At 59.9% G+C, this 13,250-nt stretch overlaps 1 protein-coding gene across 4 annotated transcripts in view; it reads left to right on the plus strand.

Annotated features, from left to right (window-relative positions):
- The first annotated feature begins 929 nt into the window (after window positions 1-929).
- Window positions 930-13,250, plus strand: part of DPYSL5 (dihydropyrimidinase like 5) — a 63,278-nt gene continuing 50,957 nt past the window's right edge. For all 4 annotated transcript variants that reach the window (XM_067550486.1, XM_067550485.1, XM_067550487.1 and 1 more), the window contains exon 1: window positions 930-997. The gene's annotated coding sequence lies outside the window, so the exon portion shown is untranslated. The remainder of the gene's footprint in view (window positions 998-13,250) is intronic.

Here is a 13,250-nt window from a genome sequence, read left to right on the forward strand (position 1 = left end):
AGGTGATGGGGCGGTGTTTGGGGGCACAGTGGGGGAAGGGGCGGTTTGGGGTGATGGGGCGGTTTGGGGTGGTGGAGATTTGGGGGGATGGGGCGGTGTTTGGGGGGTACAGCGGGGGAAGGGGGAGGTTTGGGGGGATGGGGCGGTTTGGGGTGGTGGAGATTTGGGGGGATGGGGCGGTGTTTGGGGGGTACAGCGGGGGAAGGGGGAGGTTTGGGGGGATGGGGCGGTTTGGGATGATGAGGAGGTTTGGGGTGGTGGAAGTTTGGGGGGGGATGGAGGTTTGGGGGGGATGGGACGGTGCTTGGGGGCACAATGGGGGAAGGGGGAGGTTTGGGGGGGATGGAGGTTGGGGGGGATGGGGCGGTGCTTGGGGACACAGTGGGGGAAGGGGGAGGTTTGGGAGGATGGAGGTTGGGGCGGTTTGGGGTGGTGGAAGTTTGGGGGGGATGGAGGATGGGGCGGTGTTTGGGGCCCAGCGGGGGATGGGGGAGGTTTCTGTGGGGCCGGCAGGATGGGGGCACTTGGGGCGCTGCACGCTGGCGCTGAGGCAGGGGCGGGGCTCGGGGTTCAGGAGTGGGGTGCGGCCGGCACCTCGGGGGCCCCTCCCCCGCCCCGCCGTGGGAGAGGCCTTTGTGAAGGCCCACTGGTCACCATAGCAACCCCAGAAGGGGCAGGTGGAAGGGGTGGGCGCCGTCGGCCCCGCCCCCGTCCGGGGCCCCGCCCCTTGGTGTCCAGGCCGCGGGGCCTGTCGGGAGTCGTAGTTCCCCAGCCCCGCGGAGCGCGCCCCAGCCGGCCGGCAGAGGGAGGAGGCCCCGCCCAGCCGGGGCAGGGGGCGGCGGTGATTGGCTCGGGGACGGCGCCCCGGCCCCGCCCGCGCCGAGCCGCAGCAGGTTGGTGGGAGAGGCTCGGCGCTGCGCGGCGCGGTGCGGTGCTGGTGCGGACCGGACGGGCTGCGGCGGGTGCAGCGGGGCGCGGAGCCGCCACGGAGCGCAGGGTGAGGGGCGGCCGGGGCCGGGCGGCGGGGACCCGGACCCGGGGCTGCTCCCGCCGCACTAGGCGCTGCTGCAGGTGCCGGGGCTGCCGGGGATCGGGGCCCCCCGCCCGGACTTGGCGCTGCGGGTGCGGCTGCGGGTCCCCGGGCGGGGCCGGTGCCGGGGGTCGGTGCCGGGGGTCGCCCCGCGGGCTGGGGGCTGCCCCGCTCCTTTGTCTCGGCGCCGCCGCGCCCCTGCCCGCGGGGGGGGCTGGGGCTGCAGGCGGGGCCGGCGGGGCCGAGCCATTGTCGGGGGGCCGCGCCGCCTCCCCCGCCCCGCCCCGCCGCCGCCTCTTTGTGCTGGGCTCGGGCCGCAGGGGCCGGGCCGGGGTCCCCCGGGGGGGCGGCGGGCGGGGCCGGGCCGGGCCGGGCCGGCCGATGCTGGGGGGCGGGGAGGTGTCACCCCCCAGCTGGAAATCCGGGGCGCTCGGAGCATCCCGGCCGGGAGAGCCAGGCACGCTCCGCCTTTCCCTGCCGGCCCCATGCTGCCGGGCGGGGCTGCCCGGCCCCGTGTTGGTGCAATCGGGGTGCCCGGGGCTCGCTCCCCTCCTGCGGGCCCCGGGGTTCGCGGCGCTGGGCTGCACATGGAGTCCGCGCTCCTGCACAGACAGACGGACGGACGGACAGAGACAGAGGCAGGCTGCATGTGGGAAAGGCGGGGTGAAGATAGCGGGCCGGGGGTGTTCTCCCCTCCCCCTCCTCCCGAGCACTGGGGTACCCCCCCCCCGGGGTGGCAGATGTTCGAGGTTAGACCCGACCCTGTGCCGGCCTGCAGCGTTGACAGTCTCTGGCCATGGCTGGTAAAGCTGGTGCCCTGGAGTGAGTTCAGGGCTGTGCTAAGGGAAGGGCGCAGGATTCACTGCCAGGAGGCGGCTGAGGGAAGAACGGTGCCGACCAGGCTGCGGTCCTACGCCCCAGTCACTGACACGGCCAAGAAGGAAGAAATTCAAGGGAAAGGGATGCTGAAGAGAGGGAAGCGAAACTATTTCAGGACCCCCCCTTCCTCCTCACGCTAGCACCCGGGGGAGGTTTGGTGCTCGTCTGCATACGTGGTTTGCTGCGCCCATGCCAAGCGATGGTACGCGCTGGTGACCGAGGTGGGCAGGGATGGCCTGCAAACAGCAAATGGGAAAGGGGCACATGGCGAAGGAGGGTTACAGTGGAGAGATGACGGGGGCTCACTGTTTCCTACGCACCTCGTGAACTCCTTTCTGGGTTTTTAAACACGAAAGACTAGCTTTTGGGGACAACGTCCAGGAGGACAGGCTTAGAATTGAAAATGACCCTGGCAGACCGGAGCACTGGTCTGATTTCAGCCAGATGAAATGCAGTAAAGACAAGTGCAAAGTGCTGTGTATGGGAAAGAAAAATCAAACGCACAGCTACAAACTGGGGAACAACGGGCTAGGGGGTAGAACTGCTGAGAAGGCGCTGGGGGTGATAGTGGATCGCAGATTGAATATGAGTGGTCAGTGGGATGCAGTTGTGAGAAAGGCCAGTATCCTGCTGGGGTGTATGGATAGTGCTGTCACTTGTAAGAAAGACCCGGGAGGTAATTATCCCCCTCTTTTGGGCACTGGTAAGACCTCATCTGGAGTACAGAGCCCAGGTTTGGGGGCCATGCTTTAAGAAAGGCGTGGAGAAATTGGGGAGAGTCCAGAGGAGAGCCATACAAATAGCTAGGTCAGATTTTTCTAAACTTTCTATGAGGAAAGGTTAAAAAAAGGGGGCATGTTTAATCTTGAGAAAAGAAGAGTGAGGAGGGTCCTGATAAATCTTGAAATATAAGCTAAGGGCTGTGATCAATTGTTCTGTGCCCACTCCAGCTGGGACAAGAAGTAATGGGCTTGGTCTGGAGCAAGGGAGATTTAGGCCGGCTACACTTCCAAGCTTACAGTGGCACTGCTGTAAGAGCTCTCCTGTCGACATAATAAAAGCGGCTCAGTGAGCGGTGGTAGCTGTGTTGGCAGGAGAGCGTCTCCCACCGACACAGAGTTGTGCACACGAGCGCTTATGCTGGCAAAACTCTTACGTCGCTCACAGGGGCGTTTTTTCACACCTCTGAGCGACACAGTGTTTGCCGACATAAGTGCAGACCGAGGTTAACTATCGGGGTAACTTTCTGTCAGGGTAGTGAAGCTCTAGAATGGTCTTCCAAGGGAGGCTGTGGAATCCAGTCATGGCGGGTTTTTAAGAACAGCTCAGACAAACACCTGTCCGGGGTGGTCCGGCTTTATTTGGTGCCGCCTCAGCCAGAGGAGCTGGACGAGGTGAGCAGAGGACTAGCGGTCCCTTCCAGCCCTGCATTGCTGTGAATCTAGGAGTGATGCCCTGCCTGGGGTGTGGGACCTAAAACTAGGCCGCCGCCTCTCCCGGGTCGCTGCTTGTGGCAGAGCGTGGGATCTCATTATTTCTGCTGTTTGAAAGAAGCAGAGGACATGGCGTGGTGGTGAGGTGTAAAAATCAGCCATTGGGCTTGCTAATTACATTCTTCCCATAAAACTGTCCTGAGGGCGTTTTAGCTTGTTGGATTTAGTGCATCTGTGGTGGGAGCCAGACTGACGAGATGAAATGTAACAGCTCCTCCCTCACGTCAATAATCCTGGTGTGCAGTAGTTGGACTGATCTGTAATGGGTCTGCTGGGTCGATAATGGCCCTTCTCTCCGAAGGGCACGAGTGAGGTTTTGCTCCCGGGAGCTTGCAGCGCCTCTGAGTGCGTTAGGGTCGCGTGGCCTGCTCTTTGTCACCGGTAGCATTGCTTAGGAAAGGTTTTGTGCTGTGAGGACAGGTATCGTCAAGCTAACTGATCTTAAAATGGGCATGGCACTAGCCCCAAGCCAGGCGCGTCCAAGTGATAAACACCAGACCGGAGCTGCCTGGGAGATGCGAGAACTCTTCCAGGTTCCCACTGAAGTGGCAGTATTTAACATCTCCTGGGTCAGGCCCTGGATGGAGGGTTTCAGAGAAGGACCAGTTTTTAAATGTTCCCTCTGCAGAAAATGACCTTTTTCTAAACAGCAGTGATGGAAAATGAATGTGCTCTTTGCGGGTCTGTTGTGACAAACCTGGAGACCGAGGAGTGTGGAACAGTGGGATTTCAATCCAGCTCTCAGTGCAGCCTGAACTGCAGTGATGTCAGTGTCTGGATAACAAAGGAGGACCTCTGATCCTGGGAGAAAACAATGGGTGGTGTTGTGTGACAGACAGTTTGCAATGGCAGAGTTCTTCGCTCCCAGCCGGGAAGAATTGAAAAGGCTGCTCCAGAAAGGGTTAGGAGGGTGGAGGGGTCTGTGCACGGATTCCCTGAAGACTAAATCCTCGGGATGGAGACTCTGCAGCGGCCAGTCTGCAGGGTGTGCTGAGCCTCTTGTGTATGGAGGATGGCTTTAGGATGGCTGCCTGGGAAATGCTGCGTCTCATCATCTTAAGGGCTTGGCGAGCGCGAGGTGCCAGAGCATCCCTCCTCCCTGCCTTCCACAGCAAGTGGCACAGACCTGCAGCCGGAGGAACGTAAAATGGGGGCAGGCTCTGGCTGTTGCAGTCGATGAGCCGCTGACGTCCTGTGCTTGGGGTGCGGGGTGTGTCTATTGCATTGGCAGGACTTCATCCGCTTGTTGTTCCCTCCCGCCCCCCCGCTGACTGACTGGCCTCTCTTTAAGTGCCTACGTTCTCCTCCGGGGCAGGTGCTCTCCTGCCGGCTGTGTGTATCAGGCTTCACACACTGCAGCTCTCCCTCCCCCCAAGCACCCAGGCTGATGGGGGCCCAGGATTTCGTAGGGTGGCATGCACCAAGTGCTGGTTCTGGTCTGTGGCCGTCGGGCTCCCGCCATTCAGCATTGCTGGTCTGAGTATAGACCGCACCAGGCACTCTGGCTAAGAGGTGGGATTGTGTCCCTGCCTGTTGCGGGGGGCTGGTGCAGCAGCAGCCTGTCTGCTCCAGGAGCAATCTTGGTACTCGGCTCCGCCCTGGGTGCGCTGCCCAGGGAGAGGATGGCAGCTGCCCGTTCGCCTGGCAGGGAGGCGTGGTGCGGGTGGAGGACCTCGGGGGTGGCAGGGAAACGCCATTTGGCCAACAGAGCGGCCCAGCCGATTTTTCACTCTCGTTCCAGCACAATGCAGCTCTGTCTGAAAGAGACGCTGCAACACAACCTGTCCCCAGCGCATGGAGCGCTCCCGAGTACAATGAGCAGCTAGAGAGCAACATGTGGGCGGGCGGGCGGGCGGGGGAGAGGCACACAGGGACCGGCAGGGAAGCACAGATGCATTCTTAGCGGGGAGCTGCCGTGAGCTGGGAATCAGCGAGGCTGTTTGAGGGCCGGAGCTGCAGAGGAGACCGGCTTACAGTGGATGAGCGGAGGAGGGGGAAAGGAGGCGGAGGAGGTCTCTGGTGCGTTGGAGGGTTTTACAAATGAGGGTACCTGAGCCCTCCGTTCCCTTCCCCTCACCCTGTGCGTGCCATCGCCAGCCCCTCCGTGCACACAGCTCCCTGGCCTGCTTCCTCCCATATCCATTTCCAGGCCTTTTGCCATGCTGCCCCCTTTGTCTGGAGCCGTCTCTGGTCCCCATGACCCCTCTTTGTACAAGCCTGGTCTCTGCTGGCTGTGCTCACAATAGCGCCAGACCCTCAGCTGAGCACACCCCTCCCGTAACAGCTCTGCTGCTGAATCTGCGTGTCCAGCTGTGGATCCCGCTCCCTTCCCCCCCCCGGGGAAATGGTCCCCGTCCCCTGGCGGGAACGTGCCGTGAGCACCCGCTGTGGAGCTGGTTCCTGAGCGGAACGGGGAGCCCACGGACCTGCGTGAGGGGCTGAGGCAGCCACGCTGTTTGGGATGCATGAAAAGATGGCCACCGCCGTCTGCTCCTGCTGGAGACGGGCGAGCTGGGATCTGGGGAGCCTATCAAAGAGAGAGTCAAAGCAGGAGGCTGCCGCGGGGGTGGCGATGCAGAGGAGCTGATAGGCCTCCACCTGGGGATGTGGGAGGAGGAGAGCGCTGGGCTGAGGATGGCACCGAGTTCAGGTCCGGCGGTCGCTGCAGGCAAGCCCAGGTCTGAGCTGCAAATGGCAGTCGCGGTGAAGGCAAGCGATCCTGTCCGAGCGGTTTAGCTGTCGGACGTGCAGGTGAAACCACAAGGAGTTCTGCAGGGCAGGAGCCGCGTCTGTCTGTGACTCTCCCAGCTCAGCACCGGTTCTGTCGGAACAGGGAGCTTAGCCAGGCGTGGAAAGATAGGAACAGCTGGGTGTTGTGCATGTGACAGTGGGGGGAGAACAGAGCAGAGGGGCAGGAACTGGACTTGGTGCAGAGGAGACCTAACCATCCGAGGAGGGGTAGGAGGGAAGCGTGATGAGAGGGGGGCTGGTGTCAGAGCCCTTCTGGGATGATGGAATTGTCTGTGGGCTCAGGGGCTGCTCTGGGGAGAGGTTACCTAGAGGGAGTGGGGCTGGGACTCTGCCACTTCTTGGATATTTACGTGGGTCAGGAATGTCTCGCTTAATTGGGGATTTTCTCCCGTGCCCCTGGCCGGTGTCGGAGTGCCTGTTAACACCCCGGTAAGGCTCTAAGACAGGACCCCTGTCCTACCACCTCCTGGGATGAGGGCAGCCAGAAGCCGTGGTAATACTTAACTAACGCTTCTCGTGCAACGTCTCTCTAGCCATGTACGTGTGGACCCAGCATGGCACCACGGCAAGCTGCCTGAGCGCCAGCGTCTGGAGAGACCAGGCTGTGCTGGGGCATACCGTCCTTGGCTTCTCCTCCTGTGCTTGTCCCTGGCTTCTGGAGAGGGACACGGGGGGGTTTGGTGCCTGGCTTCCCTGGGAACATTGGGATTGGAGCTGAGTGACTGCTGCAGGCGAGGATGGCCCCCTTGGAGGGCACTGGCGTGGGTAATGGGGCATAGTGAGTTACCTGGGTCGTGGTTACGACCAGGAGCCTGGCCTGGGCTATACTGAGACCAGGGTCTGGTTTACCATATGGACCTGGGCAGGACGTTGTCCCTCCGATGGCAGACTCTGCCTGGCTGTGGGAGCCAGTAACTCTTACAGAGAACGTCTCCTCCAGACCAGTGCACTGCTGGGCCGGGAAACCTTCCTGCAGGGCCCCCGGCTGCCACGCCCAGCGCTCGGCCAGCACACAAACTGCCAAGCTGTGCCCAGGGCCGGCTGTTCTGGCTCCAGTTGTCTCCGGCATCTAGATAAGAAGCCGAAATGCCAATAGCCCTGTCTACTGACGAGGCTTTTGGTGGTGCTCAGTCTCTGGGGGGGAAGCTCCATCAGTATCAGCCACGGCTGACACATGGACGGGGTCTGACGCTGTGTGGATGAGTGTGTTTGCCTGGTAGGACCTGGTTTTTCCCAGTAGTTTTCTTTCCAGACCAGTGAATGTGGCTGTGGCGATGTGATGCCTACTGGATGTGCCCTGCCACGCCTCGGTCCATTGACTTCAGCTGAATGTCACCAGCTGATGGCGATACAGCAAGGACAGGGGAGAACCCAGCAGGGAAAGGGTTAAAGCAGTGCTGGCAAGTCTTGGCGTTTAGTGCTGGGGGGTTCACTAAAACACTGGCTTCCAGGCAGTGGCCGTGTTACCTCCTAATTCTCTGTCCCCACCTGTTGAAGTGGCTGGTGTTGGCTGCTGGCGGAAATGGGAGGCCGGAATAGATGAGCCATGGATCTGAGCTGGGATGCGGGTTCCACGCTGCTACGCGAGTTGCAGACTCTGGGTTCAGCCGGGGTTGGGGCAGGCCCACAACCTGTAGAAATCAGATGGCGGGGTCAGACTGAGTCGATTGCTGACTACCTGAGCAGCTGCTGTCCGGGGGTGCGGCTGGTGCCGTGGGGCGGGATTCTGCTGGGTTAGCCGCCAGGGTTCCAGGTTGCAGATGCCACTTAGAGCCCACTCCTCGTGTGGGGCTCCTGGCCTGGGGTGTGTAGTTCCCAGCGCTGAGAGAGGAGACCAGGCACGGGGTGGATGGGGTAGGTTGCACCCCCAGCATGTTTGCAGATGACATTAAGCTGTGGGGAGTGGTAGATACCCTGGAAGGCAGGGATAGGATACAGAAGGACCTAGACACATTGGAGGGTGGGGCCAAAAGAAATCTAATGAGGTTCAACAAGGACAAGTGCAGAGTCCTGCACTTAGGAAGGAAGAATCCCATACACAGCTACAGACTGGGGACCGACGAGCTAGGCAGCAGTTCTGCAGAAAGGGACCTGGGGGTAACAGTGGATAAAAAGCTGGATATGAGTCAGCAGTGTGCCCTGGTTGCCAAGAAGGCTAATAGCATATTGGGCTGCATTAGGAGGGGCATTGCCTGCAGGTCGTGGGAAGTGATCATTCCCCTCTATTCGGCATTGGTGAGGCCGCATTTAGAGTATTGTGTCCAGTTTTGGGCCCCCCACTACAGAAAGGATGTGGACAAGTTGGAGAGAGTCCAGCGGAGGGCAACAAAAATGATGAGGGGGCTGGAGCACAAGACGTATGAGGAGAGGCTGAGGGAACTAGGCTTGTTTAGTCTGCAGAAGAGAAGAATGAGGGGGGATTTGATAGCAGCCTTTAACTACCTGAAAGGGGGTTCCAGGGAGGATGGAGCTAGGCTGTTCTCAGTGGTGGCAGATGACAGAACAAGGAGCAACGGTCTCAAGTTGCAATGGGGGAGGTCTAGGTTGGACATTAGGAAAAATCTTTTCCCCAGGAGGGTGGTGAAGCACTGGAATAGGTTACCGAGGGAGGTGGTGGAGTCTTCATCCTTAGAGGTGTTTAAGCTGCGGCTTGACAAAGCCCTGGCTGGGATGATTTAGCTGAGGTTGGTCCTGCTCTGAGCAGGGGTTGGACTAGATACCTGCTGAGGGCCCTGCCAGCCCTACTGTTCTATGATTCCATGACGCGGTGGGTGAATGATGGTCACTGCTCAGCCTCTCGCAGGGGATGTGGCACCGAGTCTGCTCAAGACCCCTGCGTTGGGCTGCACTGCCTTGAAATCTGTAAATCTGCGAGTCCTTCTGGTGTGCTCCTGGCATTCTAGGACCCAGATTTCAGCGAGGGCAAGAGAGACTCCTGGCCCGTGGAGGTGGAGCTGGCACAGTGCCCCGTTGCTTAATCGAACTTACTTTGTGCCTGCCCCTGCCCCACCACCTCTTGAGGCAGGGGTCCCTCTGCCGAGCGCTGACCACTTCGTTGCCAAAGCGATGCTGGCAAAATGAAGGGAGCTCAGAGAAGAGCAGCACAACTGGCAAGGGGGGAGAGGATCTGCAGAGGTGTGAGAAGTGGAGGTGGGGGCTAACGCCGCTGTGTGTATTGAAGAGCTCCTGCAGGAGGACCCTTGACCAGGGAGTCTGACTAGCAGTAACAGGCAGAGGTGAGGAGCGGTGACCGTCGCCCGGTGCTGGCAGGAGAACTCCTCCACAGCGCCATGCTTTGGGCTGAGGGATCCTCCCGACAGACCCTGAGCTGCTGCCTGAGCCGCAGTCTCCGTGCTGCTATTTTTAGGGCGCTTGCTTGAGTGCTGCTGGGGCAAGTCCGCCCGCCCAGGCCGGGCCGCTCGCTCCCCGCTGCAGTGTGGATGTAGGAGGCCCTGTCCCTGGGGAAGGCTGGCCAGAAAACATCCCCTCCGGGGCCGCCCTGCACTGGCTATGAGCAAAGGGCTCGGAGGAGCTGACGCAGCGGGGCCGGTGAATAGTATTTTGGGCCGGTGCGCTAATGCTCTTATCGCCATGGCGATACGGGGCTGGGCCTGGCCTGGCTGAGTGTGAAAAGCCTGCTGCCGTCTCTAAGCGGAGAGGGGAATATCTGCTGATTTCCTCGGGGCGTAGCTCTGGGCCGCCGGAGAGGGTCAGCCCATCACTCAGAATTCACGCAGGCTTCCCTCGCGACCTCTCTCGTTTTCTCACCTGCTTTCGTTGCAGCGGGGCCTGCTGGGGCGTGGTGGGGGCCCCGGGACGAGCCTGGTGCAGACATTGTCTGCGTTCTCTTGTTCCCCTTCGTGCCCGCAGCTCAGCGCCTGGGAGTCTTTGCCGGTCAGTTTGGGCTCTTTTCCTACAGCGGGAGCAGGACCCTGCCCTAGGCTGTGTGCAGCAAGGGGGTGACAGATGGACGCTGGGGCCATTCAGCTAGCGGGGGGCAGTGTGCGTGGAGCACCCATTGGGATGGGAGGAGAGTCCAGCTGCCGTTGCATTGTGAGACCGGGGTGGGGTTAGAAAGCCCTTTTATTCAGACACCGTGGCATGAGCTGCTCAGAAGCTGCAAAGAGAACTGCAGCAGCAGTTTGGAAAGGGGGCGGCAGGCCGCCGTCCTTCTGTAGATTGTCCTGGACTTCCTGTTCATGAGCCAGGCTGCCTAGCCAGGCTGCCTAGCCAGGCGTTTTATTGTGCTCCCGTGGCGTGGCAGCTCCCAGGGAGACCGCGCATCAGCTCGCTCAGTGACAAAGACGCATCTAATTTCAATTCTCCCTTCCTCCCGCTCCCCTTTCATCTGTGGAGTGCTGGCTCCAGGGTGCGCTCTGGGCCCATGTGGAACGGCAGCGCGCTGCAAAATGAATTGCTCCGGGGATGATGCAAACCGGACCCGTGTGGCATGAAGTGGCATGTGGGGTGGTGGTGTCACGGGAGCCCAGACAGGAGTACTTGGCTGGCTGGTACCCGATGTCCCCCTGCTCTGGGCTGCGGGAGCAGTGAGGGACCACTCCCAGATGCAGGGCCTTTGCCGCTCTAGTCGGACCAGCCCATTAGCCACGCTCCCTGGTGAGGAAGGGAAAGCATCCGAGTCTTCTCCAGGCAGGCCTGTGAATGAAGGTGCGTTGCCGGCCACGTGAGAGGAAGGCTTGCAGGTGGTGTAAAGGGAGGTGGGGAAAGGAGTCTGAGCATCCCTGGGCCTGCGTATAATTGCAGCCGTGCCAGTCGGGCTGACTTCCCCCCTTGTCGTCTTCAGAACGGTCTGTTCCACTTGAAATGACCTGTCCGCGTTTATACTGAGGTAGCCCCTGGAGACTAACCCGCTCCAGGCCCCCTTGTAGCCGGCACTGGGTGTGGATAGCAGTGACAGCCCCTGCTGCGAGGGGAATTCTTGGTATTGCAGGAGCCCCGGGCGTGGACCAGGCCTCCAGTGCGCCAGGCGCTGTGCAAACACGCAGCAGAAAGGAGCCCCTGCCTCAAGGAGCTGACAATGGAAGTGCGAGACCAGACCATCCTGGTCAGCACGAGGGGCCGTGGTCTGCGCATCCCCCCCCACCTTCCCGTTGTCAGACAACGATGCCTTCCGTTGGCGCACCCGTCCCTGGGCTGCCAGAGCCCTTGGAGCGCTTCCCTGCTCCGCAGCTGAAATGAGGCCGTCCCGCGCCGCTCCTGCGGGAAGAGCTGCAGGAGGAGATGCTGGATTTGAGCAGCCGGGAAACAGGAAGAAGGCTGGAGTCTGATGCCGTGACCAAGCGGGTGTGAGCGCGGCGTTCTGCGACTAGCGCTGTGTGACCGGCACCCAGGCTACCAAAGCAGAACAGTGGCGGGAATTGCTTTGCAGGAGCGTGGAAGGTTTGTGTCAGAAACCAGGCGCTGCGTTGTACCTAGTGCCGAGGGAGCCCGAGGGCTGGGGTGAAAACTCGGATGTCCGCTACTGGTGCAGCCCCTGCCCTTCGTCACTCCAGCTGCTGGGTGGGGGAAGGTCAGAACAACTTGCTCTGAATGTCCGAAAACTGTCCCTTTTCCTGAAAAACCACGTGCCAGGTTTTAAGCTTATAAAAAGAGGGGCGTAGGGGAGCGAACCCAGTCCGGAGCCGACGCATGCACAACTTCGAAGGGTGCATGTTTGCAGTGTGGGGATGGCCACTTCCGGGAATGCTGTGGCACTCTCTGGTCTGAGATGTCATGAGCGCAGCGGTGGTGGGGGCCTGGAGCGTGAGGCTTTGGAGAATTTTGTTATGCCCGGTCTGGGTCTGGGTTGTCTGGAGAACCTGTTCCTGAAATGCTCCTTCACGTGGGATCCTAGAGTCTGTCCCTGATCTGTGTCTCCGAGCCCCATGTTTAACTGCACAACAAAACCTCTGAGAAGTCTGAGCTGGGCATTACTGTCTGTCTGTCTGTCTGTTGTCTTGGGTCACCGTCTATCTGCCGTTTTGGGTCAAGTCCCCCATTTTGTCCTCTGGCCTATCAGAGCAAAACTGGTCTGTCTCTGCTCTGATTGCAGTCACTACTTTCTCTCTTTTCCTAACTCATGGTGTTCGGTGTTGACCACTGAATGTGGTGCGGTGGCTTAGTGGCCTGGGATTTAGGTTTGAAATATCCTGACTCCTAGGACAGGTTCAAAGGCCGCAGCGGCAGTTCAATCCCCAGCCTTTGGCAGTGACAGACCGAGTTCCAGGAACTTTACTCGGATCTGTACTGCGTAGGCATTCGAGAGTCATCGTCCTCGCCCAGTGCAATGTGCTGTGCCCAAGTCCAACTGGCTACCATCTCCCACTCCAGACATGGCTGCATTTCACAGACGGGACGGGGTGGAAGATGGCAGCCTTCACGTGGCCCACACTGTTACGTGAGGAATCATGACTAATGCCATCAATCTGGCAACTGAATCAATGATCGATCAACAATCTCCTGGTCATCAGAGCAACAACTGAAGCTACCACAACGACTCTCTTCAGGCCAAGTAACACGCCAGATAGGTTCTAACGTAACATTGAGGGACTTACTCTCACTTCACCTGGGAATCTTGCAAACACGATGAAGATGCATGACATCGACGTCCTTATGCTCCAAGAAACCCACGTCTCCAATGACTGCCAGGCTAGCCGCCACCGTATCCATGGTTACAACCTCACGATTAGCCACTACCATCCGAAATATAGCCTGGCCATATCCGTGAAGAACACCATCGTGGATTTTGACGTTTTCCCCACACGTGAAGAAGCCACCTACACCATCACCCTCAGGGTAGGGGAGCTGCACATCGCCAACATGTATAAAGCCCCTAATTCAAAATTACCGAAGCCAGTGCTTCCAAGAACACCAGTCCTGGCCCTATACCTTGGTGACTGTCACAGCCACCGCACTATGTGGGGCTATGGAGTAAATGAGGCCGATGGTGAAGACCTCCCAGACTGGATGTCCGCAGAAGAACTGCAACTGGTCTTCGATCCCAAACAGTGAGCAACTTTCCACTCTGCTCGCTGGCAACGCAATTGCAACCCAGAACTCACCATTGTTTCCAAAGATCGAAGCGGGAGTACGCTTCG

Source organism: Emydura macquarii, unplaced genomic scaffold (genome assembly GCF_026122565.2).
Source record: "Emydura macquarii macquarii isolate MOO-44397 ecotype Brisbane River unplaced genomic scaffold, CSIRO-AGI_Emac_v2 contig_1300, whole genome shotgun sequence".
Classification (NCBI taxonomy): domain Eukaryota; kingdom Metazoa; phylum Chordata; order Testudines; family Chelidae; genus Emydura; species Emydura macquarii.